This window comes from Triturus cristatus, chromosome 12, assembly GCF_964204655.1.
Source record: "Triturus cristatus chromosome 12, aTriCri1.1, whole genome shotgun sequence".
Lineage (NCBI taxonomy): Eukaryota > Metazoa > Chordata > Amphibia > Caudata > Salamandridae > Triturus > Triturus cristatus.
Window position 1 is genome coordinate 218,747,276 of NC_140595.1, and position 26,154 is coordinate 218,773,429.

The 26,154-nt window shown below is 45.2% G+C and overlaps 27 non-coding genes across 27 annotated transcripts; all 27 read right to left on the reverse strand.

Annotated features, from left to right (window-relative positions):
* Positions 1–665: 665 nt before the first annotated feature.
* On the reverse strand, positions 666–780 carry LOC146775290 (U5 spliceosomal RNA). Its single transcript, XR_014973167.1, has one exon. It is a non-coding gene; the product is annotated as a U5 spliceosomal RNA (small nuclear RNA).
* Positions 781–1,632: 852 nt separating this feature from the next.
* Positions 1,633–1,747, reverse strand: LOC146775291 (U5 spliceosomal RNA). Its single transcript, XR_014973168.1, has one exon. It is a non-coding gene; the product is annotated as a U5 spliceosomal RNA (small nuclear RNA).
* An 852-nt stretch (positions 1,748–2,599) lies between these two features.
* LOC146775292 (U5 spliceosomal RNA) lies at positions 2,600–2,714 on the reverse strand. The gene has a single exon (XR_014973169.1). It is a non-coding gene; the product is annotated as a U5 spliceosomal RNA (small nuclear RNA).
* Positions 2,715–3,566: 852 nt separating this feature from the next.
* Positions 3,567–3,681, reverse strand: LOC146775293 (U5 spliceosomal RNA). The gene has a single exon (XR_014973171.1). It is a non-coding gene; the product is annotated as a U5 spliceosomal RNA (small nuclear RNA).
* Positions 3,682–4,533: 852 nt separating this feature from the next.
* Positions 4,534–4,648, reverse strand: LOC146775294 (U5 spliceosomal RNA). Its single transcript, XR_014973739.1, has one exon. It is a non-coding gene; the product is annotated as a U5 spliceosomal RNA (small nuclear RNA).
* An 839-nt stretch (positions 4,649–5,487) lies between these two features.
* LOC146775295 (U5 spliceosomal RNA) lies at positions 5,488–5,602 on the reverse strand. Its single transcript, XR_014973172.1, has one exon. It is a non-coding gene; the product is annotated as a U5 spliceosomal RNA (small nuclear RNA).
* An 852-nt stretch (positions 5,603–6,454) lies between these two features.
* LOC146775296 (U5 spliceosomal RNA) lies at positions 6,455–6,569 on the reverse strand. Its single transcript, XR_014973173.1, has one exon. It is a non-coding gene; the product is annotated as a U5 spliceosomal RNA (small nuclear RNA).
* An 852-nt stretch (positions 6,570–7,421) lies between these two features.
* On the reverse strand, positions 7,422–7,536 carry LOC146775297 (U5 spliceosomal RNA). Its single transcript, XR_014973174.1, has one exon. It is a non-coding gene; the product is annotated as a U5 spliceosomal RNA (small nuclear RNA).
* An 839-nt stretch (positions 7,537–8,375) lies between these two features.
* Positions 8,376–8,490, reverse strand: LOC146775298 (U5 spliceosomal RNA). Its single transcript, XR_014973175.1, has one exon. It is a non-coding gene; the product is annotated as a U5 spliceosomal RNA (small nuclear RNA).
* Positions 8,491–9,342: 852 nt separating this feature from the next.
* LOC146775299 (U5 spliceosomal RNA) lies at positions 9,343–9,457 on the reverse strand. Its single transcript, XR_014973176.1, has one exon. It is a non-coding gene; the product is annotated as a U5 spliceosomal RNA (small nuclear RNA).
* Positions 9,458–10,309: 852 nt separating this feature from the next.
* On the reverse strand, positions 10,310–10,424 carry LOC146775300 (U5 spliceosomal RNA). The gene has a single exon (XR_014973177.1). It is a non-coding gene; the product is annotated as a U5 spliceosomal RNA (small nuclear RNA).
* Positions 10,425–11,276: 852 nt separating this feature from the next.
* On the reverse strand, positions 11,277–11,391 carry LOC146775301 (U5 spliceosomal RNA). Its single transcript, XR_014973178.1, has one exon. It is a non-coding gene; the product is annotated as a U5 spliceosomal RNA (small nuclear RNA).
* An 852-nt stretch (positions 11,392–12,243) lies between these two features.
* LOC146775302 (U5 spliceosomal RNA) lies at positions 12,244–12,358 on the reverse strand. Its single transcript, XR_014973179.1, has one exon. It is a non-coding gene; the product is annotated as a U5 spliceosomal RNA (small nuclear RNA).
* An 852-nt stretch (positions 12,359–13,210) lies between these two features.
* On the reverse strand, positions 13,211–13,325 carry LOC146775303 (U5 spliceosomal RNA). The gene has a single exon (XR_014973180.1). It is a non-coding gene; the product is annotated as a U5 spliceosomal RNA (small nuclear RNA).
* An 852-nt stretch (positions 13,326–14,177) lies between these two features.
* Positions 14,178–14,292, reverse strand: LOC146775304 (U5 spliceosomal RNA). Its single transcript, XR_014973182.1, has one exon. It is a non-coding gene; the product is annotated as a U5 spliceosomal RNA (small nuclear RNA).
* Positions 14,293–15,144: 852 nt separating this feature from the next.
* LOC146775305 (U5 spliceosomal RNA) lies at positions 15,145–15,259 on the reverse strand. The gene has a single exon (XR_014973183.1). It is a non-coding gene; the product is annotated as a U5 spliceosomal RNA (small nuclear RNA).
* An 852-nt stretch (positions 15,260–16,111) lies between these two features.
* LOC146775306 (U5 spliceosomal RNA) lies at positions 16,112–16,226 on the reverse strand. The gene has a single exon (XR_014973184.1). It is a non-coding gene; the product is annotated as a U5 spliceosomal RNA (small nuclear RNA).
* Positions 16,227–17,078: 852 nt separating this feature from the next.
* LOC146775307 (U5 spliceosomal RNA) lies at positions 17,079–17,193 on the reverse strand. The gene has a single exon (XR_014973185.1). It is a non-coding gene; the product is annotated as a U5 spliceosomal RNA (small nuclear RNA).
* Positions 17,194–18,045: 852 nt separating this feature from the next.
* Positions 18,046–18,160, reverse strand: LOC146775308 (U5 spliceosomal RNA). The gene has a single exon (XR_014973186.1). It is a non-coding gene; the product is annotated as a U5 spliceosomal RNA (small nuclear RNA).
* An 852-nt stretch (positions 18,161–19,012) lies between these two features.
* LOC146775309 (U5 spliceosomal RNA) lies at positions 19,013–19,127 on the reverse strand. The gene has a single exon (XR_014973187.1). It is a non-coding gene; the product is annotated as a U5 spliceosomal RNA (small nuclear RNA).
* An 852-nt stretch (positions 19,128–19,979) lies between these two features.
* Positions 19,980–20,094, reverse strand: LOC146775310 (U5 spliceosomal RNA). Its single transcript, XR_014973188.1, has one exon. It is a non-coding gene; the product is annotated as a U5 spliceosomal RNA (small nuclear RNA).
* Positions 20,095–20,946: 852 nt separating this feature from the next.
* LOC146775311 (U5 spliceosomal RNA) lies at positions 20,947–21,061 on the reverse strand. Its single transcript, XR_014973189.1, has one exon. It is a non-coding gene; the product is annotated as a U5 spliceosomal RNA (small nuclear RNA).
* An 852-nt stretch (positions 21,062–21,913) lies between these two features.
* LOC146775312 (U5 spliceosomal RNA) lies at positions 21,914–22,028 on the reverse strand. Its single transcript, XR_014973190.1, has one exon. It is a non-coding gene; the product is annotated as a U5 spliceosomal RNA (small nuclear RNA).
* Positions 22,029–22,880: 852 nt separating this feature from the next.
* Positions 22,881–22,995, reverse strand: LOC146775313 (U5 spliceosomal RNA). The gene has a single exon (XR_014973191.1). It is a non-coding gene; the product is annotated as a U5 spliceosomal RNA (small nuclear RNA).
* An 852-nt stretch (positions 22,996–23,847) lies between these two features.
* LOC146775314 (U5 spliceosomal RNA) lies at positions 23,848–23,962 on the reverse strand. The gene has a single exon (XR_014973193.1). It is a non-coding gene; the product is annotated as a U5 spliceosomal RNA (small nuclear RNA).
* Positions 23,963–24,814: 852 nt separating this feature from the next.
* On the reverse strand, positions 24,815–24,929 carry LOC146775315 (U5 spliceosomal RNA). The gene has a single exon (XR_014973194.1). It is a non-coding gene; the product is annotated as a U5 spliceosomal RNA (small nuclear RNA).
* Positions 24,930–25,781: 852 nt separating this feature from the next.
* On the reverse strand, positions 25,782–25,896 carry LOC146775316 (U5 spliceosomal RNA). Its single transcript, XR_014973195.1, has one exon. It is a non-coding gene; the product is annotated as a U5 spliceosomal RNA (small nuclear RNA).
* Positions 25,897–26,154: the final 258 nt, after the last annotated feature.

Genomic DNA, 26,154 nt, shown 5'->3' on the forward strand with positions numbered 1-26,154 from the left:
CTGGGAATATGCAAATTTCTTTTGTACTCACCTCAGCTCATTAGGAGTTGTCGGGGCTGCTGGGGAAGGGGAACAGGAAATGTGAATCAGGCTTTTAGTTAAGTGGCACTGTAGGCCTTTTGTCCCCTAGCCATTTTACGCTTTTAACACGCTCTACACATAGCCATGCACCGTATGTGCCTTTTTCACACGTACTTTCATTAAACCTGAATATAGAAGGATATATCTGTCTAGGCTGGAGACACGTGAAACAAGTCTGACGTGCCCCTTCAAGTCTACCTGAGAGGAAGCTGACTCAGGATTGGCGACCTCTCAGGGCACCTCGAACGGGCACAAATAACGGGCAAGCCCTATGAAAAGCACAGCATGAGTCTTGGTCCCACCTTTAAAAAGGAGGGTGACCTCTGGGATCTGGCAGCAGGATCTTTGGGAGATAAGAAAATATACTGCCTGCGATTGTGAAGTTTCAAGTCAGTCAAGAAAAGCAATCTCATGCACTGCACAAGCTCTTTCCCATGAGGCACCTCTCCTGCACTCTGTTTATGCAAATGAGCAAGCAGAGAGCTCAGGAATAAAACACCAAACTCATGTCCCCCAAAAAAGCAGCAGACAATTGCTGGATATTCCCCAACTTCTAATGCTTTTCTTTTAAACAAATGATAAACAGCCTCACCTGTGGCAAGGCTTAAAAAAATTGAATAAACTCTTAAATGTTCCTCTCCACGGAAATCTTTAGTAAAAGGCGAAAGATTTTTTCGTTTTGAAGAGAAACCAGAGTAAGTGACAATATAGCTCTCTAGGGTAAGTGGCGGCACATCAAAGACCCTGTCATTGCGAGGGTGAGGACCTGAAAGGTATTTTCAGGCTCTAAGAAAGAGGGCGAGAACCAGGCCGGTGGGCAAAACAGGCCAACATTTCAAAGTCTCTGCTCAAGGTACAAAAAGGTGGACTGTTCACATGTGTATGTCTGGGAATATGCAAATTTCTTTTGTACTCACCTCAGCTCATTAGGAGTTGTCGGGGCTGCTGGGGAAGGGGAACAGCAAATGTGAATCAGGCTTTTAGTTAAGTGGCACTGTAGGCCTTTTGTCCCCTAGCCATTTTACGCTTTCAACACGCTCTACACATAGCCATGCACCGTATGTGCCTTTTTCACACGTACTTTCATTAAACCTGAATATAGAAGGATATATCTGTCTAGGCTGGAGACACGTGAAACAAGTCTGACGTGCCCCTTCAAGTCTACCTGAGAGGAAGCTGACTCAGGATTGGGGACCTCTCAGGGCACCTCGAACGGGCACAAATAACGGGCAAGCCCTATGAAAAGCACAGCATGAGTCTTGGTCCCACCTTTAAAAAGGAGGGTGACCTCTGGGATCTGGCAGCAGGATCTTTGGGAGATAAGAAAATATACTGCCTGCGATCGTGAAGTTTCAAGTCAGTCAAGAAAAGCAATCTCATGCACTGCACAAGCTCTTTCCCATGAGGCACCTCTCCTGCACTCTGTTTATGCAAATGAGCAAGCAGAGAGCTCAGGAATAAAACACCAAACTCATGTCCCCCAAAAAAGCAGCAGACAATTGCTGGATATTCCCCAACTTCTAATGCTTTTCTTTTAAACAAATGATAAACAGCCTCACCTGTGGCAAGGCTTAAAAAAATTGAATAAACTCTTAAATGTTCCTCTCCACGGAAATCTTTAGTAAAAGGCGAAAGATTTTTTCGTTTTGAAGAGAAACCAGAGTAAGTGACAATATAGCTCTCTGGGGTAAGTGGCGGCACATCAAAGACCCTGTCATTGCGAGGGTGAGGACCTGAAAGGTATTTTCAGGCTCTAAGAAAGAGGGCGAGAACCAGGCCGGTGGGCAAAACAGGCCAACATTTCAAAGTCTCTGCTCAAGGTACAAAAAGGTGGACTGTTCACATGTGTATGTCTGGGAATATGCAAATTTCTTTTGTACTCACCTCAGCTCATTAGGAGTTGTCGGGGCTGCTGGGGAAGGGGAACAGGAAATGTGAATCAGGCTTTTAGTTAAGTGGCACTGTAGGCCTTTTGTCCCCTAGCCATTTTACGCTTTCAACACGCTCTACACATAGCCATGCACCGTATGTGCCTTTTTCACACGTACTTTCATTAAACCTGAATATAGAAGGATATATCTGTCTAGGCTGGAGACACGTGAAACAAGTCTGACGTGCCCCTTCAAGTCTACCTGAGAGGAAGCTGACTCAGGATTGGCGACCTCTCAGGGCACCTCGAACGGGCACAAATAACGGGCAAGCCCTATGAAAAGCACAGCATGAGTCTTGGTCCCACCTTTAAAAAGGAGGGTGACCTCTGGGATCTGGCAGCAGGATCTTTGGGAGATAAGAAAATATACTGCCTGCGATCGTGAAGTTTCAAGTCAGTCAAGAAAAGCAATCTCATGCACTGCACAAGCTCTTTCCCATGAGGCACCTCTCCTGCACTCTGTTTATGCAAATGAGCAAGCAGAGAGCTCAGGAATAAAACACCAAACTCATGTCCCCCAAAAAAGCAGCAGACAATTGCTGGATATTCCCCAACTTCTAATGCTTTTCTTTTAAACAAATGATAAACAGCCTCACCTGTGGCAAGGCTTAAAAAAATTGAATAAACTCTTAAATGTTCCTCTCCACGGAAATCTTTAGTAAAAGGCGAAAGATTTTTTCGTTTTGAAGAGAAACCAGAGTAAGTGACAATATAGCTCTCTAGGGTAAGTGGCGGCACATCAAAGACCCTGTCATTGCGAGGGTGAGGACCTGAAAGGTATTTGCAGGCTCTAAGAAAGAGGGCGAGAACCAGGCCGGTGGGCAAAACAGGCCAACATTTCAAAGTCTCTGCTCAAGGTACAAAAAGGTGGACTGTTCACATGTGTATGTCTGGGAATATGCAAATTTCTTTTGTACTCACCTCAGCTCATTAGGAGTTGTCGGGGCTGCTGGGGAAGGGGAACAGGAAATGTGAATCAGGCTTTTAGTTAAGTGGCACTGTAGGCCTTTTGTCCCCTAGCCATTTTACGCTTTTAACACGCTCTACACATAGCCATGCACCGTATGTGCCTTTTTCACACGTACTTTCATTAAACCTGAATATAGAAGGATATATCTGTCTAGGCTGGAGACACGTGAAACAAGTCTGACGTGCCCCTTCAAGTCTACCTGAGAGGAAGCTGACTCAGGATTGGCAACCTCTCAGGGCACCTCGAACGGGCACAAATAACGGGCAAGCCCTATGAAAAGCACAGCATGAGTCTTGGTCCCACCTTTAAAAAGGAGGGTGACCTCTGGGATCTGGCAGCAGGATCTTTGGGAGATAAGAAAATATACTGCCTGCGATCGTGAAGTTTCAAGTCAGTCAAGAAAAGCAATCTCATGCACTGCACAAGCTCTTTCCCATGAGGCACCTCTCCTGCACTCTGTTTATGCAAATGAGCAAGCAGAGAGCTCAGGAATAAAACACCAAACTTATGTCCCCCAAAAAAGCAGCAGACAATTGCTGGATATTCCCCAACTTCTAATGCTTTTCTTTTAAACAAATGATAAACAGCCTCACCTGTGGCAAGGCTTAAAAAAATTGAATAAACTCTTAAATGTTCCTCTCCACGGAAATCTTTAGTAAAAGGCGAAAGATTTTTTCGTTTTGAAGAGAAACCAGAGTAAGTGACAATATAGCTCTCTAGGGTAAGTGGCGGCACATCAAAGACCCTGTCATTGCGAGGGTGAGGACCTGAAAGGTATTTTCAGGCTCTAAGAAAGAGGGCGAGAACCAGGCCGGTGGGCAAAACAGGCCAACATTTCAAAGTCTCTGCTCAAGGTACAAAAAGGTGGACTGTTCACATGTGTATGTCTGGGAATATGCAAATTTCTTTTGTACTCACCTCAGCTCATTAGGAGTTGTCGGGGCTGCTGGGGAAGGGGAACAGCAAATGTGAATCAGGCTTTTAGTTAAGTGGCACTGTAGGCCTTTTGTCCCCTAGCCATTTTACGCTTTCAACACGCTCTACACATAGCCATGCACCGTATGTGCCTTTTTCACACGTACTTTCATTAAACCTGAATATAGAAGGATATATCTGTCTAGGCTGGAGACACGTGAAACAAGTCTGACGTGCCCCTTCAAGTCTACCTGAGAGGAAGCTGACTCAGGATTGGGGACCTCTCAGGGCACCTCGAACGGGCACAAATAACGGGCAAGCCCTATGAAAAGCACAGCATGAGTCTTGGTCCCACCTTTAAAAAGGAGGGTGACCTCTGGGATCTGGCAGCAGGATCTTTGGGAGATAAGAAAATATACTGCCTGCGATCGTGAAGTTTCAAGTCAGTCAAGAAAAGCAATCTCATGCACTGCACAAGCTCTTTCCCATGAGGCACCTCTCCTGCACTCTGTTTATGCAAATGAGCAAGCAGAGAGCTCAGGAATAAAACACCAAACTCATGTCCCCCAAAAAAGCAGCAGGCAATTGCTGGATATTCCCCAACTTCTAATGCTTTTCTTTTAAACAAATGATAAACAGCCTCACCTGTGGCAAGGCTTAAAAAAATTGAATAAACTCATAAATGTTCCTCTCCACGGAAATCTTTAGTAAAAGGCGAAAGATTTTTTCGTTTTGAAGAGAAACCAGAGTAAGTGACAATATAGCTCTCTAGGGTAAGTGGCGGCACATCAAAGACCCTGTCATTGCGAGGGTGAGGACCTGAAAGGTATTTTCAGGCTCTAAGAAAGAGGGCGAGAACCAGGCCGGTGGGCAAAACAGGCCAACATTTCAAAGTCTCTGCTCAAGGTACAAAAAGGTGGACTGTTCACATGTGTATGTCTGGGAATATGCAAATTTCTTTTGTACTCACCTCAGCTCATTAGGAGTTGTCGGGGCTGCTGGGGAAGGGGAACAGGAAATGTGAATCAGGCTTTTAGTTAAGTGGCACTGTAGGCCTTTTGTCCCCTAGCCATTTTACGCTTTCAACACGCTCTACACATAGCCATGCACCGTATGTGCCTTTTTCACACGTACTTTCATTAAACCTGAATATAGAAGGATATATCTGTCTAGGCTGGAGACACGTGAAACAAGTCTGACGTGCCCCTTCAAGTCTACCTGAGAGGAAGCTGACTCAGGATTGGCGACCTCTCAGGGCACCTCGAACGGGCAAGCCCTATGAAAAGCACAGCATGAGTCTTGGTCCCACCTTTAAAAAGGAGGGTGACCTCTGGGATCTGGCAGCAGGATCTTTGGGAGATAAGAAAATATACTGCCTGCGATCGTGAAGTTTCAAGTCAGTCAAGAAAAGCAATCTCATGCACTGCACAAGCTCTTTCCCATGAGGCACCTCTCCTGCACTCTGTTTATGCAAATGAGCAAGCAGAGAGCTCAGGAATAAAACACCAAACTCATGTCCCCCAAAAAAGCAGCAGACAATTGCTGGATATTCCCCAACTTCTAATGCTTTTCTTTTAAACAAATGATAAACAGCCTCACCTGTGGCAAGGCTTAAAAAAATTGAATAAACTCTTAAATGTTCCTCTCCACGGAAATCTTTAGTAAAAGGCGAAAGATTTTTTCGTTTTGAAGAGAAACCAGAGTAAGTGACAATATAGCTCTCTAGGGTAAGTGGCGGCACATCAAAGACCCTGTCATTGCGAGGGTGAGGACCTGAAAGGTATTTTCAGGCTCTAAGAAAGAGGGCGAGAACCAGGCCGGTGGGCAAAACAGGCCAACATTTCAAAGTCTCTGCTCAAGGTACAAAAAGGTGGACTGTTCACATGTGTATGTCTGGGAATATGCAAATTTCTTTTGTACTCACCTCAGCTCATTAGGAGTTGTCGGGGCTGCTGGGGAAGGGGAACAGGAAATGTGAATCAGGCTTTTAGTTAAGTGGCACTGTAGGCCTTTTGTCCCCTAGCCATTTTACGCTTTCAACACGCTCTACACATAGCCATGCACCGTATGTGCCTTTTTCACACGTACTTTCATTAAACCTGAATATAGAAGGATATATCTGTCTAGGCTGGAGACACGTGAAACAAGTCTGACGTGCCCCTTCAAGTCTACCTGAGAGGAAGCTGACTCAGGATTGGCGACCTCTCAGGGCACCTCGAACGGGCACAAATAACGGGCAAGCCCTATGAAAAGCACAGCATGAGTCTTGGTCCCACCTTTAAAAAGGAGGGTGACCTCTGGGATCTGGCAGCAGGATCTTTGGGAGATAAGAAAATATACTGCCTGCGATCGTGAAGTTTCAAGTCAGTCAAGAAAAGCAATCTCATGCACTGCACAAGCTCTTTCCCATGAGGCACCTCTCCTGCACTCTGTTTATGCAAATGAGCAAGCAGAGAGCTCAGGAATAAAACACCAAACTTATGTCCCCCAAAAAAGCAGCAGACAATTGCTGGATATTCCCCAACTTCTAATGCTTTTCTTTTAAACAAATGATAAACAGCCTCACCTGTGGCAAGGCTTAAAAAAATTGAATAAACTCTTAAATGTTCCTCTCCACGGAAATCTTTAGTAAAAGGCGAAAGATTTTTTCGTTTTGAAGAGAAACCAGAGTAAGTGACAATATAGCTCTCTAGGGTAAGTGGCGGCACATCAAAGACCCTGTCATTGCGAGGGTGAGGACCTGAAAGGTATTTTCAGGCTCTAAGAAAGAGGGCGAGAACCAGGCCGGTGGGCAAAACAGGCCAACATTTCAAAGTCTCTGCTCAAGGTACAAAAAGGTGGACTGTTCACATGTGTATGTCTGGGAATATGCAAATTTCTTTTGTACTCACCTCAGCTCATTAGGAGTTGTCGGGGCTGCTGGGGAAGGGGAACAGGAAATGTGAATCAGGCTTTTAGTTAAGTGGCACTGTAGGCCTTTTGTCCCCTAGCCATTTTACGCTTTCAACACGCTCTACACATAGCCATGCACCGTATGTGCCTTTTTCACACGTACTTTCATTAAACCTGAATATAGAAGGATATATCTGTCTAGGCTAGAGACACGTGAAACAAGTCTGACGTGCCCCTTCAAGTCTACCTGAGAGGAAGCTGACTCAGGATTGGCGACCTCTCAGGGCACCTCTAACGGGCACAAATAACGGGCAAGCCCTATGAAAAGCACAGCATGAGTCTTGGTCCCACCTTTAAAAAGGAGGGTGACCTCTGGGATCTGGCAGCAGGATCTTTGGGAGATAAGAAAATATACTGCCTGCGATCGTGAAGTTTCAAGTCAGTCAAGAAAAGCAATCTCATGCACTGCACAAGCTCTTTCCCATGAGGCACCTCTCCTGCACTCTGTTTATGCAAATGAGCAAGCAGAGAGCTCAGGAATAAAACACCAAACTCATGTCCCCCAAAAAAGCAGCAGACAATTGCTGGATATTCCCCAACTTCTAATGCTTTTCTTTTAAACAAATGATAAACAGCCTCACCTGTGGCAAGGCTTAAAAAAATTGAATAAACTCTTAAATGTTCCTCTCCACGGAAATCTTTAGTAAAAGGCGAAAGATTTTTTCGTTTTGAAGAGAAACCAGAGTAAGTGACAATATAGCTCTCTAGGGTAAGTGGCGGCACATCAAAGACCCTGTCATTGCGAGGGTGAGGACCTGAAAGGTATTTTCAGGCTCTAAGAAAGAGGGCGAGAACCAGGCCGGTGGGCAAAACAGGCCAACATTTCAAAGTCTCTGCTCAAGGTACAAAAAGGTGGACTGTTCACATGTGTATGTCTGGGAATATGCAAATTTCTTTTGTACTCACCTCAGCTCATTAGGAGTTGTCGGGGCTGCTGGGGAAGGGGAACAGGAAATGTGAATCAGGCTTTTAGTTAAGTGGCACTGTAGGCCTTTTGTCCCCTAGCCATTTTACGCTTTCAACACGCTCTACACATAGCCATGCACCGTATGTGCCTTTTTCACACGTACTTTCATTAAACCTGAATATAGAAGGATATATCTGTCTAGGCTGGAGACACGTGAAACAAGTCTGACGTGCCCCTTCAAGTCTACCTGAGAGGAAGCTGACTCAGGATTGGCGACCTCTCAGGGCACCTCGAACGGGCAAGCCCTATGAAAAGCACAGCATGAGTCTTGGTCCCACCTTTAAAAAGGAGGGTGACCTCTGGGATCTGGCAGCAGGATCTTTGGGAGATAAGAAAATATACTGCCTGCGATCGTGAAGTTTCAAGTCAGTCAAGAAAAGCAATCTCATGCACTGCACAAGCTCTTTCCCATGAGGCACCTCTCCTGCACTCTGTTTATGCAAATGAGCAAGCAGAGAGCTCAGGAATAAAACACCAAACTCATGTCCCCCAAAAAAGCAGCAGACAATTGCTGGATATTCCCCAACTTCTAATGCTTTTCTTTTAAACAAATGATAAACAGCCTCACCTGTGGCAAGGCTTAAAAAAATTGAATAAACTCTTAAATGTTCCTCTCCACGGAAATCTTTAGTAAAAGGCGAAAGATTTTTTCGTTTTGAAGAGAAACCAGAGTAAGTGACAATATAGCTCTCTAGGGTAAGTGGCGGCACATCAAAGACCCTGTCATTGCGAGGGTGAGGACCTGAAAGGTATTTTCAGGCTCTAAGAAAGAGGGCGAGAACCAGGCCGGTGGGCAAAACAGGCCAACATTTCAAAGTCTCTGCTCAAGGTACAAAAAGGTGGACTGTTCACATGTGTATGTCTGGGAATATGCAAATTTCTTTTGTACTCACCTCAGCTCATTAGGAGTTGTCGGGGCTGCTGGGGAAGGGGAACAGGAAATGTGAATCAGGCTTTTAGTTAAGTGGCACTGTAGGCCTTTTGTCCCCTAGCCATTTTACGCTTTCAACACGCTCTACACATAGCCATGCACCGTATGTGCCTTTTTCACACGTACTTTCATTAAACCTGAATATAGAAGGATATATCTGTCTAGGCTGGAGACACGTGAAACAAGTCTGACGTGCCCCTTCAAGTCTACCTGAGAGGAAGCTGACTCAGGATTGGCGACCTCTCAGGGCACCTCGAACGGGCACAAATAACGGGCAAGCCCTATGAAAAGCACAGCATGAGTCTTGGTCCCACCTTTAAAAAGGAGGGTGACCTCTGGGATCTGGCAGCAGGATCTTTGGGAGATAAGAAAATATACTGCCTGCGATCGTGAAGTTTCAAGTCAGTCAAGAAAAGCAATCTCATGCACTGCACAAGCTCTTTCCCATGAGGCACCTCTCCTGCACTCTGTTTATGCAAATGAGCAAGCAGAGAGCTCAGGAATAAAACACCAAACTTATGTCCCCCAAAAAAGCAGCAGACAATTGCTGGATATTCCCCAACTTCTAATGCTTTTCTTTTAAACAAATGATAAACAGCCTCACCTGTGGCAAGGCTTAAAAAAATTGAATAAACTCTTAAATGTTCCTCTCCACGGAAATCTTTAGTAAAAGGCGAAAGATTTTTTCGTTTTGAAGAGAAACCAGAGTAAGTGACAATATAGCTCTCTAGGGTAAGTGGCGGCACATCAAAGACCCTGTCATTGCGAGGGTGAGGACCTGAAAGGTATTTTCAGGCTCTAAGAAAGAGGGCGAGAACCAGGCCGGTGGGCAAAACAGGCCAACATTTCAAAGTCTCTGCTCAAGGTACAAAAAGGTGGACTGTTCACATGTGTATGTCTGGGAATATGCAAATTTCTTTTGTACTCACCTCAGCTCATTAGGAGTTGTCGGGGCTGCTGGGGAAGGGGAACAGGAAATGTGAATCAGGCTTTTAGTTAAGTGGCACTGTAGGCCTTTTGTCCCCTAGCCATTTTACGCTTTCAACACGCTCTACACATAGCCATGCACCGTATGTGCCTTTTTCACACGTACTTTCATTAAACCTGAATATAGAAGGATATATCTGTCTAGGCTGGAGACACGTGAAACAAGTCTGACGTGCCCCTTCAAGTCTACCTGAGAGGAAGCTGACTCAGGATTGGCGACCTCTCAGGGCACCTCTAACGGGCACAAATAACGGGCAAGCCCTATGAAAAGCACAGCATGAGTCTTGGTCCCACCTTTAAAAAGGAGGGTGACCTCTGGGATCTGGCAGCAGGATCTTTGGGAGATAAGAAAATATACTGCCTGCGATCGTGAAGTTTCAAGTCAGTCAAGAAAAGCAATCTCATGCACTGCACAAGCTCTTTCCCATGAGGCACCTCTCCTGCACTCTGTTTATGCAAATGAGCAAGCAGAGAGCTCAGGAATAAAACACCAAACTCATGTCCCCCAAAAAAGCAGCAGACAATTGCTGGATATTCCCCAACTTCTAATGCTTTTCTTTTAAACAAATGATAAACAGCCTCACCTGTGGCAAGGCTTAAAAAAATTGAATAAACTCTTAAATGTTCCTCTCCACGGAAATCTTTAGTAAAAGGCGAAAGATTTTTTCGTTTTGAAGAGAAACCAGAGTAAGTGACAATATAGCTCTCTAGGGTAAGTGGCGGCACATCAAAGACCCTGTCATTGCGAGGGTGAGGACCTGAAAGGTATTTTCAGGCTCTAAGAAAGAGGGCGAGAACCAGGCCGGTGGGCAAAACAGGCCAACATTTCAAAGTCTCTGCTCAAGGTACAAAAAGGTGGACTGTTCACATGTGTATGTCTGGGAATATGCAAATTTCTTTTGTACTCACCTCAGCTCATTAGGAGTTGTCGGGGCTGCTGGGGAAGGGGAACAGGAAATGTGAATCAGGCTTTTAGTTAAGTGGCACTGTAGGCCTTTTGTCCCCTAGCCATTTTACGCTTTCAACACGCTCTACACATAGCCATGCACCGTATGTGCCTTTTTCACACGTACTTTCATTAAACCTGAATATAGAAGGATATATCTGTCTAGGCTGGAGACACGTGAAACAAGTCTGACGTGCCCCTTCAAGTCTACCTGAGAGGAAGCTGACTCAGGATTGGCGACCTCTCAGGGCACCTCGAACGGGCACAAATAACGGGCAAGCCCTATGAAAAGCACAGCATGAGTCTTGGTCCCACCTTTAAAAAGGAGGGTGACCTCTGGGATCTGGCAGCAGGATCTTTGGGAGATAAGAAAATATACTGCCTGCGATCGTGAAGTTTCAAGTCAGTCAAGAAAAGCAATCTCATGCACTGCACAAGCTCTTTCCCATGAGGCACCTCTCCTGCACTCTGTTTATGCAAATGAGCAAGCAGAGAGCTCAGGAATAAAACACCAAACTCATGTCCCCCAAAAAAGCAGCAGACAATTGCTGGATATTCCCCAACTTCTAATGCTTTTCTTTTAAACAAATGATAAACAGCCTCACCTGTGGCAAGGCTTAAAAAAATTGAATAAACTCTTAAATGTTCCTCTCCACGGAAATCTTTAGTAAAAGGCGAAAGATTTTTTCGTTTTGAAGAGAAACCAGAGTAAGTGACAATATAGCTCTCTAGGGTAAGTGGCGGCACATCAAAGACCCTGTCATTGCGAGGGTGAGGACCTGAAAGGTATTTTCAGGCTCTAAGAAAGAGGGCGAGAACCAGGCCGGTGGGCAAAACAGGCCAACATTTCAAAGTCTCTGCTCAAGGTACAAAAAGGTGGACTGTTCACATGTGTATGTCTGGGAATATGCAAATTTCTTTTGTACTCACCTCAGCTCATTAGGAGTTGTCGGGGCTGCTGGGGAAGGGGAACAGGAAATGTGAATCAGGCTTTTAGTTAAGTGGCACTGTAGGCCTTTTGTCCCCTAGCCATTTTACGCTTTCAACACGCTCTACACATAGCCATGCACCGTATGTGCCTTTTTCACACGTACTTTCATTAAACCTGAATATAGAAGGATATATCTGTCTAGGCTGGAGACACGTGAAACAAGTCTGACGTGCCCCTTCAAGTCTACCTGAGAGGAAGCTGACTCAGGATTGGCGACCTCTCAGGGCACCTCGAACGGGCACAAATAACGGGCAAGCCCTATGAAAAGCACAGCATGAGTCTTGGTCCCACCTTTAAAAAGGAGGGTGACCTCTGGGATCTGGCAGCAGGATCTTTGGGAGATAAGAAAATATACTGCCTGCGATCGTGAAGTTTCAAGTCAGTCAAGAAAAGCAATCTCATGCACTGCACAAGCTCTTTCCCATGAGGCACCTCTCCTGCACTCTGTTTATGCAAATGAGCAAGCAGAGAGCTCAGGAATAAAACACCAAACTTATGTCCCCCAAAAAAGCAGCAGACAATTGCTGGATATTCCCCAACTTCTAATGCTTTTCTTTTAAACAAATGATAAACAGCCTCACCTGTGGCAAGGCTTAAAAAAATTGAATAAACTCTTAAATGTTCCTCTCCACGGAAATCTTTAGTAAAAGGCGAAAGATTTTTTCGTTTTGAAGAGAAACCAGAGTAAGTGACAATATAGCTCTCTAGGGTAAGTGGCGGCACATCAAAGACCCTGTCATTGCGAGGGTGAGGACCTGAAAGGTATTTTCAGGCTCTAAGAAAGAGGGCGAGAACCAGGCCGGTGGGCAAAACAGGCCAACATTTCAAAGTCTCTGCTCAAGGTACAAAAAGGTGGACTGTTCACATGTGTATGTCTGGGAATATGCAAATTTCTTTTGTACTCACCTCAGCTCATTAGGAGTTGTCGGGGCTGCTGGGGAAGGGGAACAGGAAATGTGAATCAGGCTTTTAGTTAAGTGGCACTGTAGGCCTTTTGTCCCCTAGCCATTTTACGCTTTCAACACGCTCTACACATAGCCATGCACCGTATGTGCCTTTTTCACACGTACTTTCATTAAACCTGAATATAGAAGGATATATCTGTCTAGGCTAGAGACACGTGAAACAAGTCTGACGTGCCCCTTCAAGTCTACCTGAGAGGAAGCTGACTCAGGATTGGCGACCTCTCAGGGCACCTCGAACGGGCACAAATAACGGGCAAGCCCTATGAAAAGCACAGCATGAGTCTTGGTCCCACCTTTAAAAAGGAGGGTGACCTCTGGGATCTGGCAGCAGGATCTTTGGGAGATAAGAAAATATACTGCCTGCGATCGTGAAGTTTCAAGTCAGTCAAGAAAAGCAATCTCATGCACTGCACAAGCTCTTTCCCATGAGGCACCTCTCCTGCACTCTGTTTATGCAAATGAGCAAGCAGAGAGCTCAGGAATAAAACACCAAACTCATGTCCCCCAAAAAAGCAGCAGACAATTGCTGGATATTCCCCAACTTCTAATGCTTTTCTTTTAAACAAATGATAAACAGCCTCACCTGTGGCAAGGCTTAAAAAAATTGAATAAACTCTTAAATGTTCCTCTCCACGGAAATCTTTAGTAAAAGGCGAAAGATTTTTTCGTTTTGAAGAGAAACCAGAGTAAGTGACAATATAGCTCTCTAGGGTAAGTGGCGGCACATCAAAGACCCTGTCATTGCGAGGGTGAGGACCTGAAAGGTATTTGCAGGCTCTAAGAAAGAGGGCGAGAACCAGGCCGGTGGGCAAAACAGGCCAACATTTCAAAGTCTCTGCTCAAGGTACAAAAAGGTGGACTGTTCACATGTGTATGTCTGGGAATATGCAAATTTCTTTTGTACTCACCTCAGCTCATTAGGAGTTGTCGGGGCTGCTGGGGAAGGGGAACAGGAAATGTGAATCAGGCTTTTAGTTAAGTGGCACTGTAGGCCTTTTGTCCCCTAGCCATTTTACGCTTTTAACACGCTCTACACATAGCCATGCACCGTATGTGCCTTTTTCACACGTACTTTCATTAAACCTGAATATAGAAGGATATATCTGTCTAGGCTGGAGACACGTGAAACAAGTCTGACGTGCCCCTTCAAGTCTACCTGAGAGGAAGCTGACTCAGGATTGGCGACCTCTCAGGGCACCTCGAACGGGCACAAATAACGGGCAAGCCCTATGAAAAGCACAGCATGAGTCTTGGTCCCACCTTTAAAAAGGAGGGTGACCTCTGGGATCTGGCAGCAGGATCTTTGGGAGATAAGAAAATATACTGCCTGCGATCGTGAAGTTTCAAGTCAGTCAAGAAAAGCAATCTCATGCACTGCACAAGCTCTTTCCCATGAGGCACCTCTCCTGCACTCTGTTTATGCAAATGAGCAAGCAGAGAGCTCAGGAATAAAACACCAAACTCATGTCCCCCAAAAAAGCAGCAGACAATTGCTGGATATTCCCCAACTTCTAATGCTTTTCTTTTAAACAAATGATAAACAGCCTCACCTGTGGCAAGGCTTAAAAAAATTGAATAAACTCTTAAATGTTCCTCTCCACGGAAATCTTTAGTAAAAGGCGAAAGATTTTTTCGTTTTGAAGAGAAACCAGAGTAAGTGACAATATAGCTCTCTAGGGTAAGTGGCGGCACATCAAAGACCCTGTCATTGCGAGGGTGAGGACCTGAAAGGTATTTTCAGGCTCTAAGAAAGAGGGCGAGAACCAGGCCGGTGGGCAAAACAGGCCAACATTTCAAAGTCTCTGCTCAAGGTACAAAAAGGTGGACTGTTCACATGTGTATGTCTGGGAATATGCAAATTTCTTTTGTACTCACCTCAGCTCATTAGGAGTTGTCGGGGCTGCTGGGGAAGGGGAACAGGAAATGTGAATCAGGCTTTTAGTTAAGTGGCACTGTAGGCCTTTTGTCCCCTAGCCATTTTACGCTTTCAACACGCTCTACACATAGCCATGCACCGTATGTGCCTTTTTCACACGTACTTTCATTAAACCTGAATATAGAAGGATATATCTGTCTAGGCTGGAGACACGTGAAACAAGTCTGACGTGCCCCTTCAAGTCTACCTGAGAGGAAGCTGACTCAGGATTGGCGACCTCTCAGGGCACCTCGAACGGGCACAAATAACGGGCAAGCCCTATGAAAAGCACAGCATGAGTCTTGGTCCCACCTTTAAAAAGGAGGGTGACCTCTGGGATCTGGCAGCAGGATCTTTGGGAGATAAGAAAATATACTGCCTGCGATCGTGAAGTTTCAAGTCAGTCAAGAAAAGCAATCTCATGCACTGCACAAGCTCTTTCCCATGAGGCACCTCTCCTGCACTCTGTTTATGCAAATGAGCAAGCAGAGAGCTCAGGAATAAAACACCAAACTCATGTCCCCCAAAAAAGCAGCAGACAATTGCTGGATATTCCCCAACTTCTAATGCTTTTCTTTTAAACAAATGATAAACAGCCTCACCTGTGGCAAGGCTTAAAAAAATTGAATAAACTCTTAAATGTTCCTCTCCACGGAAATCTTTAGTAAAAGGCGAAAGATTTTTTCGTTTTGAAGAGAAACCAGAGTAAGTGACAATATAGCTCTCTAGGGTAAGTGGCGGCACATCAAAGACCCTGTCATTGCGAGGGTGAGGACCTGAAAGGTATTTTCAGGCTCTAAGAAAGAGGGCGAGAACCAGGCCGGTGGGCAAAACAGGCCAACATTTCAAAGTCTCTGCTCAAGGTACAAAAAGGTGGACTGTTCACATGTGTATGTCTGGGAATATGCAAATTTCTTTTGTACTCACCTCAGCTCATTAGGAGTTGTCGGGGCTGCTGGGGAAGGGGAACAGGAAATGTGAATCAGGCTTTTAGTTAAGTGGCACTGTAGGCCTTTTGTCCCCTAGCCATTTTACGCTTTCAACACGCTCTACACATAGCCATGCACCGTATGTGCCTTTTTCACACGTACTTTCATTAAACCTGAATATAGAAGGATATATCTGTCTAGGCTGGAGACACGTGAAACAAGTCTGACGTGCCCCTTCAAGTCTACCTGAGAGGAAGCTGACTCAGGATTGGCGACCTCTCAGGGCACCTCTAACGGGCACAAATAACGGGCAAGCCCTATGAAAAGCACAGCATGAGTCTTGGTCCCACCTTTAAAAAGGAGGGTGACCTCTGGGATCTGGCAGCAGGATCTTTGGGAGATAAGAAAATATACTGCCTGCGATCGTGAAGTTTCAAGTCAGTCAAGAAAAGCAATCTCATGCACTGCACAAGCTCTTTCCCATGAGGCACCTCTCCTGCACTCTGTTTATGCAAATGAGCAAGCAGAGAGCTCAGGAATAAAACACCAAACTCATGTCCCCCAAAAAAGCAGCAGACAATTGCTGGATATTCCCCAACTTCTAATGCTTTTCTTTTAAACAAATGATAAACAGCCTCACCTGTGGCAAGGCTTAAAAAAATTGAATAAACTCTTAAATGTTCCTCTCCACGGAAATCTTTAGTAAAAGGCGAAAGATTTTTTCGTTTTGAAGAGAAACCAGAGTAAGTGACAATATAGCTCTCTAGGGTAAGTGGCGGCACATCAAAGACCCTGTCATTGCGAGGGTGAGGACCTGAAAGGTATTTTCAGGCTCTAAGAAAGAGGGCGAGAACCAGGCCGGTGGGCAAAACAGGCCAACATTTCAAAGTCTCTGCTCAAGGTACAAAAAGGTGGACTGTTCACATGTGTATGTCTGGGAATATGCAAATTTCTTTTGTACTCACCTCAGCTCATTAGGAGTTGTCGGGGCTGCTGGGGAAGGGGAACAGGAAATGTGAATCAGGCTTTTAGTTAAGTGGCACTGTAGGCCTTTTGTCCCCTAGCCATTTTACGCTTTCAACACGCTCTACACATAGCCATGCACCGTATGTGCCTTTTTCACACGTACTTTCATTAAACCTGAATATAGAAGGATATATCTGTCTAGGCTAGAGACACGTGAAACAAGTCTGACGTGCCCCTTCAAGTCTACCTGAGAGGAAGCTGACTCAGGATTGGCGACCTCTCAGGGCACCTCTAACGGGCACAAATAACGGGCAAGCCCTATGAAAAGCACAGCATGAGTCTTGGTCCCACCTTTAAAAAGGAGGGTGACCTCTGGGATCTGGCAGCAGGATCTTTGGGAGATAAGAAAATATACTGCCTGCGATCGTGAAGTTTCAAGTCAGTCAAGAAAAGCAATCTCATGCACTGCACAAGCTCTTTCCCATGAGGCACCTCTCCTGCACTCTGTTTATGCAAATGAGCAAGCAGAGAGCTCAGGAATAAAACACCAAACTCATGTCCCCCAAAAAAGCAGCAGACAATTGCTGGATATTCCCCAACTTCTAATGCTTTTCTTTTAAACAAATGATAAACAGCCTCACCTGTGGCAAGGCTTAAAAAAATTGAATAAACTCTTAAATGTTCCTCTCCACGGAAATCTTTAGTAAAAGGCGAAAGATTTTTTCGTTTTGAAGAGAAACCAGAGTAAGTGACAATATAGCTCTCTAGGGTAAGTGGCGGCACATCAAAGACCCTGTCATTGCGAGGGTGAGGACCTGAAAGGTATTTTCAGGCTCTAAGAAAGAGGGCGAGAACCAGGCCGGTGGGCAAAACAGGCCAACATTTCAAAGTCTCTGCTCAAGGTACAAAAAGGTGGACTGTTCACATGTGTATGTCTGGGAATATGCAAATTTCTTTTGTACTCACCTCAGCTCATTAGGAGTTGTCGGGGCTGCTGGGGAAGGGGAACAGGAAATGTGAATCAGGCTTTTAGTTAAGTGGCACTGTAGGCCTTTTGTCCCCTAGCCATTTTACGCTTTCAACACGCTCTACACATAGCCATGCACCGTATGTGCCTTTTTCACACGTACTTTCATTAAACCTGAATATAGAAGGATATATCTGTCTAGGCTGGAGACACGTGAAACAAGTCTGACGTGCCCCTTCAAGTCTACCTGAGAGGAAGCTGACTCAGGATTGGCGACCTCTCAGGGCACCTCGAACGGGCACAAATAACGGGCAAGCCCTATGAAAAGCACAGCATGAGTCTTGGTCCCACCTTTAAAAAGGAGGGTGACCTCTGGGATCTGGCAGCAGGATCTTTGGGAGATAAGAAAATATACTGCCTGCGATCGTGAAGTTTCAAGTCAGTCAAGAAAAGCAATCTCATGCACTGCACAAGCTCTTTCCCATGAGGCACCTCTCCTGCACTCTGTTTATGCAAATGAGCAAGCAGAGAGCTCAGGAATAAAACACCAAACTTATGTCCCCCAAAAAAGCAGCAGACAATTGCTGGATATTCCCCAACTTCTAATGCTTTTCTTTTAAACAAATGATAAACAGCCTCACCTGTGGCAAGGCTTAAAAAAATTGAATAAACTCTTAAATGTTCCTCTCCACGGAAATCTTTAGTAAAAGGCGAAAGATTTTTTCGTTTTGAAGAGAAACCAGAGTAAGTGACAATATAGCTCTCTAGGGTAAGTGGCGGCACATCAAAGACCCTGTCATTGCGAGGGTGAGGACCTGAAAGGTATTTTCAGGCTCTAAGAAAGAGGGCGAGAACCAGGCCGGTGGGCAAAACAGGCCAACATTTCAAAGTCTCTGCTCAAGGTACAAAAAGGTGGACTGTTCACATGTGTATGTCTGGGAATATGCAAATTTCTTTTGTACTCACCTCAGCTCATTAGGAGTTGTCGGGGCTGCTGGGGAAGGGGAACAGGAAATGTGAATCAGGCTTTTAGTTAAGTGGCACTGTAGGCCTTTTGTCCCCTAGCCATTTTACGCTTTCAACACGCTCTACACATAGCCATGCACCGTATGTGCCTTTTTCACACGTACTTTCATTAAACCTGAATATAGAAGGATATATCTGTCTAGGCTGGAGACACGTGAAACAAGTCTGACGTGCCCCTTCAAGTCTACCTGAGAGGAAGCTGACTCAGGATTGGCGACCTCTCAGGGCACCTCTAACGGGCACAAATAACGGGCAAGCCCTATGAAAAGCACAGCATGAGTCTTGGTCCCACCTTTAAAAAGGAGGGTGACCTCTGGGATCTGGCAGCAGGATCTTTGGGAGATAAGAAAATATACTGCCTGCGATCGTGAAGTTTCAAGTCAGTCAAGAAAAGCAATCTCATGCACTGCACAAGCTCTTTCCCATGAGGCACCTCTCCTGCACTCTGTTTATGCAAATGAGCAAGCAGAGAGCTCAGGAATAAAACACCAAACTCATGTCCCCCAAAAAAGCAGCAGACAATTGCTGGATATTCCCCAACTTCTAATGCTTTTCTTTTAAACAAATGATAAACAGCCTCACCTGTGGCAAGGCTTAAAAAAATTGAATAAACTCTTAAATGTTCCTCTCCACGGAAATCTTTAGTAAAAGGCGAAAGATTTTTTCGTTTTGAAGAGAAACCAGAGTAAGTGACAATATAGCTCTCTAGGGTAAGTGGCGGCACATCAAAGACCCTGTCATTGCGAGGGTGAGGACCTGAAAGGTATTTTCAGGCTCTAAGAAAGAGGGCGAGAACCAGGCCGGTGGGCAAAACAGGCCAACATTTCAAAGTCTCTGCTCAAGGTACAAAAAGGTGGACTGTTCACATGTGTATGTCTGGGAATATGCAAATTTCTTTTGTACTCACCTCAGCTCATTAGGAGTTGTCGGGGCTGCTGGGGAAGGGGAACAGGAAATGTGAATCAGGCTTTTAGTTAAGTGGCACTGTAGGCCTTTTGTCCCCTAGCCATTTTACGCTTTCAACACGCTCTACACATAGCCATGCACCGTATGTGCCTTTTTCACACGTACTTTCATTAAACCTGAATATAGAAGGATATATCTGTCTAGGCTGGAGACACGTGAAACAAGTCTGACGTGCCCCTTCAAGTCTACCTGAGAGGAAGCTGACTCAGGATTGGCGACCTCTCAGGGCACCTCGAACGGGCACAAATAACGGGCAAGCCCTATGAAAAGCACAGCATGAGTCTTGGTCCCACCTTTAAAAAGGAGGGTGACCTCTGGGATCTGGCAGCAGGATCTTTGGGAGATAAGAAAATATACTGCCTGCGATCGTGAAGTTTCAAGTCAGTCAAGAAAAGCAATCTCATGCACTGCACAAGCTCTTTCCCATGAGGCACCTCTCCTGCACTCTGTTTATGCAAATGAGCAAGCAGAGAGCTCAGGAATAAAACACCAAACTCATGTCCCCCAAAAAAGCAGCAGACAATTGCTGGATATTCCCCAACTTCTAATGCTTTTCTTTTAAACAAATGATAAACAGCCTCACCTGTGGCAAGGCTTAAAAAAATTGAATAAACTCTTAAATGTTCCTCTCCACGGAAATCTTTAGTAAAAGGCGAAAGATTTTTTCGTTTTGAAGAGAAACCAGAGTAAGTGACAATATAGCTCTCTAGGGTAAGTGGCGGCACATCAAAGACCCTGTCATTGCGAGGGTGAGGACCTGAAAGGTATTTGCAGGCTCTAAGAAAGAGGGCGAGAACCAGGCCGGTGGGCAAAACAGGCCAACATTTCAAAGTCTCTGCTCAAGGTACAAAAAGGTGGACTGTTCACATGTGTATGTCTGGGAATATGCAAATTTCTTTTGTACTCACCTCAGCTCATTAGGAGTTGTCGGGGCTGCTGGGGAAGGGGAACAGGAAATGTGAATCAGGCTTTTAGTTAAGTGGCACTGTAGGCCTTTTGTCCCCTAGCCATTTTACGCTTTTAACACGCTCTACACATAGCCATGCACCGTATGTGCCTTTTTCACACGTACTTTCATTAAACCTGAATATAGAAGGATATATCTGTCTAGGCTGGAGACACGTGAAACAAGTCTGACGTGCCCCTTCAAGTCTACCTGAGAGGAAGCTGACTCAGGATTGGCGACCTCTCAGGGCACCTCGAACGGGCACAAATAACGGGCAAGCCCTATGAAAAGCACAGCATGAGTCTTGGTCCCACCTTTAAAAAGGAGGGTGACCTCTGGGATCTGGCAGCAGGATCTTTGGGAGATAAGAAAATATACTGCCTGCGATCGTGAAGTTTCAAGTCAGTCAAGAAAAGCAATCTCATGCACTGCACAAGCTCTTTCCCATGAGGCACCTCTCCTGCACTCTGTTTATGCAAATGAGCAAGCAGAGAGCTCAGGAATAAAACACCAAACTTATGTCCCCCAAAAAAGCAGCAGACAATTGCTGGATATTCCCCAACTTCTAATGCTTTTCTTTTAAACAAATGATAAACAGCCTCACCTGTGGCAAGGCTTAAAAAAATTGAATAAACTCTTAAATGTTCCTCTCCACGGAAATCTTTAGTAAAAGGCGAAAGATTTTTTCGTTTTGAAGAGAAACCAGAGTAAGTGACAATATAGCTCTCTAGGGTAAGTGGCGGCACATCAAAGACCCTGTCATTGCGAGGGTGAGGACCTGAAAGGTATTTTCAGGCTCTAAGAAAGAGGGCGAGAACCAGGCCGGTGGGCAAAACAGGCCAACATTTCAAAGTCTCTGCTCAAGGTACAAAAAGGTGGACTGTTCACATGTGTATGTCTGGGAATATGCAAATTTCTTTTGTACTCACCTCAGCTCATTAGGAGTTGTCGGGGCTGCTGGGGAAGGGGAACAGCAAATGTGAATCAGGCTTTTAGTTAAGTGGCACTGTAGGCCTTTTGTCCCCTAGCCATTTTACGCTTTCAACACGCTCTACACATAGCCATGCACCGTATGTGCCTTTTTCACACGTACTTTCATTAAACCTGAATATAGAAGGATATATCTGTCTAGGCTGGAGACACGTGAAACAAGTCTGACGTGCCCCTTCAAGTCTACCTGAGAGGAAGCTGACTCAGGATTGGGGACCTCTCAGGGCACCTCGAACGGGCACAAATAACGGGCAAGCCCTATGAAAAGCACAGCATGAGTCTTGGTCCCACCTTTAAAAAGGAGGGTGACCTCTGGGATCTGGCAGCAGGATCTTTGGGAGATAAGAAAATATACTGCCTGCGATCGTGAAGTTTCAAGTCAGTCAAGAAAAGCAATCTCATGCACTGCACAAGCTCTTTCCCATGAGGCACCTCTCCTGCACTCTGTTTATGCAAATGAGCAAGCAGAGAGCTCAGGAATAAAACACCAAACTCATGTCCCCCAAAAAAGCAGCAGGCAATTGCTGGATATTCCCCAACTTCTAATGCTTTTCTTTTAAACAAATGATAAACAGCCTCACCTGTGGCAAGGCTTAAAAAAATTGAATAAACTCTTAAATGTTCCTCTCCACGGAAATCTTTAGTAAAAGGCGAAAGATTTTTTCGTTTTGAAGAGAAACCAGAGTAAGTGACAATATAGCTCTCTAGGGTAAGTGGCGGCACATCAAAGACCCTGTCATTGCGAGGGTGAGGACCTGAAAGGTATTTTCAGGCTCTAAGAAAGAGGGCGAGAACCAGGCCGGTGGGCAAAACAGGCCAACATTTCAAAGTCTCTGCTCAAGGTACAAAAAGGTGGACTGTTCACATGTGTATGTCTGGGAATATGCAAATTTCTTTTGTACTCACCTCAGCTCATTAGGAGTTGTCGGGGCTGCTGGGGAAGGGGAACAGGAAATGTGAATCAGGCTTTTAGTTAAGTGGCACTGTAGGCCTTTTGTCCCCTAGCCATTTTACGCTTTCAACACGCTCTACACATAGCCATGCACCGTATGTGCCTTTTTCACACGTACTTTCATTAAACCTGAATATAGAAGGATATATCTGTCTAGGCTGGAGACACGTGAAACAAGTCTGACGTGCCCCTTCAAGTCTACCTGAGAGGAAGCTGACTCAGGATTGGCGACCTCTCAGGGCACCTCTAACGGGCACAAATAACGGGCAAGCCCTATGAAAAGCACAGCATGAGTCTTGGTCCCACCTTTAAAAAGGAGGGTGACCTCTGGGATCTGGCAGCAGGATCTTTGGGAGATAAGAAAATATACTGCCTGCGATCGTGAAGTTTCAAGTCAGTCAAGAAAAGCAATCTCATGCACTGCACAAGCTCTTTCCCATGAGGCACCTCTCCTGCACTCTGTTTATGCAAATGAGCAAGCAGAGAGCTCAGGAATAAAACACCAAACTCATGTCCCCCAAAAAAGCAGCAGACAATTGCTGGATATTCCCCAACTTCTAATGCTTTTCTTTTAAACAAATGATAAACAGCCTCACCTGTGGCAAGGCTTAAAAAAATTGAATAAACTCTTAAATGTTCCTCTCCACGGAAATCTTTAGTAAAAGGCGAAAGATTTTTTCGTTTTGAAGAGAAACCAGAGTAAGTGACAATATAGCTCTCTAGGGTAAGTGGCGGCACATCAAAGACCCTGTCATTGCGAGGGTGAGGACCTGAAAGGTATTTTCAGGCTCTAAGAAAGAGGGCGAGAACCAGGCCGGTGGGCAAAACAGGCCAACATTTCAAAGTCTCTGCTCAAGGTACAAAAAGGTGGACTGTTCACATGTGTATGTCTGGGAATATGCAAATTTCTTTTGTACTCACCTCAGCTCATTAGGAGTTGTCGGGGCTGCTGGGGAAGGGGAACAGGAAATGTGAATCAGGCTTTTAGTTAAGTGGCACTGTAGGCCTTTTGTCCCCTAGCCATTTTACGCTTTCAACACGCTCTACACATAGCCATGCACCGTATGTGCCTTTTTCACACGTACTTTCATTAAACCTGAATATAGAAGGATATATCTGTCTAGGCTGGAGACACGTGAAACAAGTCTGACGTGCCCCTTCAAGTCTACCTGAGAGGAAGCTGACTCAGGATTGGCGACCTCTCAGGGCACCTCGAACGGGCACAAATAACGGGCAAGCCCTATGAAAAGCACAGCATGAGTCTTGGTCCCACCTTTAAAAAGGAGGGTGACCTCTGGGATCTGGCAGCAGGATCTTTGGGAGATAAGAAAATATACTGCCTGCGATCGTGAAGTTTCAAGTCAGTCAAGAAAAGCAATCTCATGCACTGCACAAGCTCTTTCCCATGAGGCACCTCTCCTGCACTCTGTTTATGCAAATGAGCAAGCAGAGAGCTCAGGAATAAAACACCAAACTCATGTCCCCCAAAAAAGCAGCAGACAATTGCTGGATATTCCCCAACTTCTAATGCTTTTCTTTTAAACAAATGATAAACAGCCTCACCTGTGGCAAGGCTTAAAAAAATTGAATAAACTCTTAAATGTTCCTCTCCACGGAAATCTTTAGTAAAAGGCGAAAGATTTTTTCGTTTTGAAGAGAAACCAGAGTAAGTGACAATATAGCTCTCTAGGGTAAGTGGCGGCACATCAAAGACCCTGTCATTGCGAGGGTGAGGACCTGAAAGGTATTTGCAGGCTCTAAGAAAGAGGGCGAGAACCAGGCCGGTGGGCAAAACAGGCCAACATTTCAAAGTCTCTGCTCAAGGTACAAAAAGGTGGACTGTTCACATGTGTATGTCTGGGAATATGCAAATTTCTTTTGTACTCACCTCAGCTCATTAGGAGTTGTCGGGGCTGCTGGGGAAGGGGAACAGGAAATGTGAATCAGGCTTTTAGTTAAGTGGCACTGTAGGCCTTTTGTCCCCTAGCCATTTTACGCTTTTAACACGCTCTACACATAGCCATGCACCGTATGTGCCTTTTTCACACGTACTTTCATTAAACCTGAATATAGAAGGATATATCTGTCTAGGCTGGAGACACGTGAAACAAGTCTGACGTGCCCCTTCAAGTCTACCTGAGAGGAAGCTGACTCAGGATTGGCGACCTCTCAGGGCACCTCGAACGGGCACAAATAACGGGCAAGCCCTATGAAAAGCACAGCATGAGTCTTGGTCCCACCTTTAAAAAGGAGGGTGACCTCTGGGATCTGGCAGCAGGATCTTTGGGAGATAAGAAAATATACTGCCTGCGATTGTGAAGTTTCAAGTCAGTCAAGAAAAGCAATCTCATGCACTGCACAAGCTCTTTCCCATGAGGCACCTCTCCTGCACTCTGTTTATGCAAATGAGCAAGCAGAGAGCTCAGGAATAAAACACCAAACTCATGTCCCCCAAAAAAGCAGCAGACAATTGCTGGATATTCCCCAACTTCTAATGCTTTTCTTTTAAACAAATGATAAACAGCCTCACCTGTGGCAAGGCTTAAAAAAATTGAATAAACTCTTAAATGTTCCTCTCCACGGAAATCTTTAGTAAAAGGCGAAAGATTTTTTCGTTTTGAAGAGAAACCAGAGTAAGTGACAATATAGCTCTCTAGGGTAAGTGGCGGCACATCAAAGACCCTGTCATTGCGAGGGTGAGGACCTGAAAGGTATTTTCAGGCTCTAAGAAAGAGGGCGAGAACCAGGCCGGTGGGCAAAACAGGCCAACATTTCAAAGTCTCTGCTCAAGGTACAAAAAGGTGGACTGTTCACATGTGTATGTCTGGGAATATGCAAATTTCTTTTGTACTCACCTCAGCTCATTAGGAGTTGTCGGGGCTGCTGGGGAAGGGGAACAGCAAATGTGAATCAGGCTTTTAGTTAAGTGGCACTGTAGGCCTTTTGTCCCCTAGCCATTTTACGCTTTCAACACGCTCTACACATAGCCATGCACCGTATGTGCCTTTTTCACACGTACTTTCATTAAACCTGAATATAGAAGGATATATCTGTCTAGGCTGGAGACACGTGAAACAAGTCTGACGTGCCCCTTCAAGTCTACCTGAGAGGAAGCTGACTCAGGATTGGGGACCTCTCAGGGCACCTCGAACGGGCACAAATAACGGGCAAGCCCTATGAAAAGCACAGCATGAGTCTTGGTCCCACCTTTAAAAAGGAGGGTGACCTCTGGGATCTGGCAGCAGGATCTTTGGGAGATAAGAAAATATACTGCCTGCGATCGTGAAGTTTCAAGTCAGTCAAGAAAAGCAATCTCATGCACTGCACAAGCTCTTTCCCATGAGGCACCTCTCCTGCACTCTGTTTATGCAAATGAGCAAGCAGAGAGCTCAGGAATAAAACACCAAACTCATGTCCTCCAAAAAAGCAGCAGACAATTGCTGGATATTCCCCAACTTCTAATGCTTTTCTTTTAAACAAATGATAAACAGCCTCACCTGTGGCAAGGCTTAAAAAAATTGAATAAACTCTTAAATGTTCCTCTCCACGGAAATCTTTAGTAAAAGGCGAAAGATTTTTTCGTTTTGAAGAGAAACCAGAGTAAGTGACAATATAGCTCTCTAGGGTAAGTGGCGGCACATCAAAGACCCTGTCATTGCGAGGGTGAGGACCTGAAAGGTATTTTCAGGCTCTAAGAAAGAGGGCGAGAACCAGGCCGGTGGGCAAAACAGGCCAACATTTCAAAGTCTCTGCTCAAGGTACAAAAAGGTGGACTGTTCACATGTGTATGTCTGGGAATATGCAAATTTCTTTTGTACTCACCTCAGCTCATTAGGAGTTGTCGGGGCTGCTGGGGAAGGGG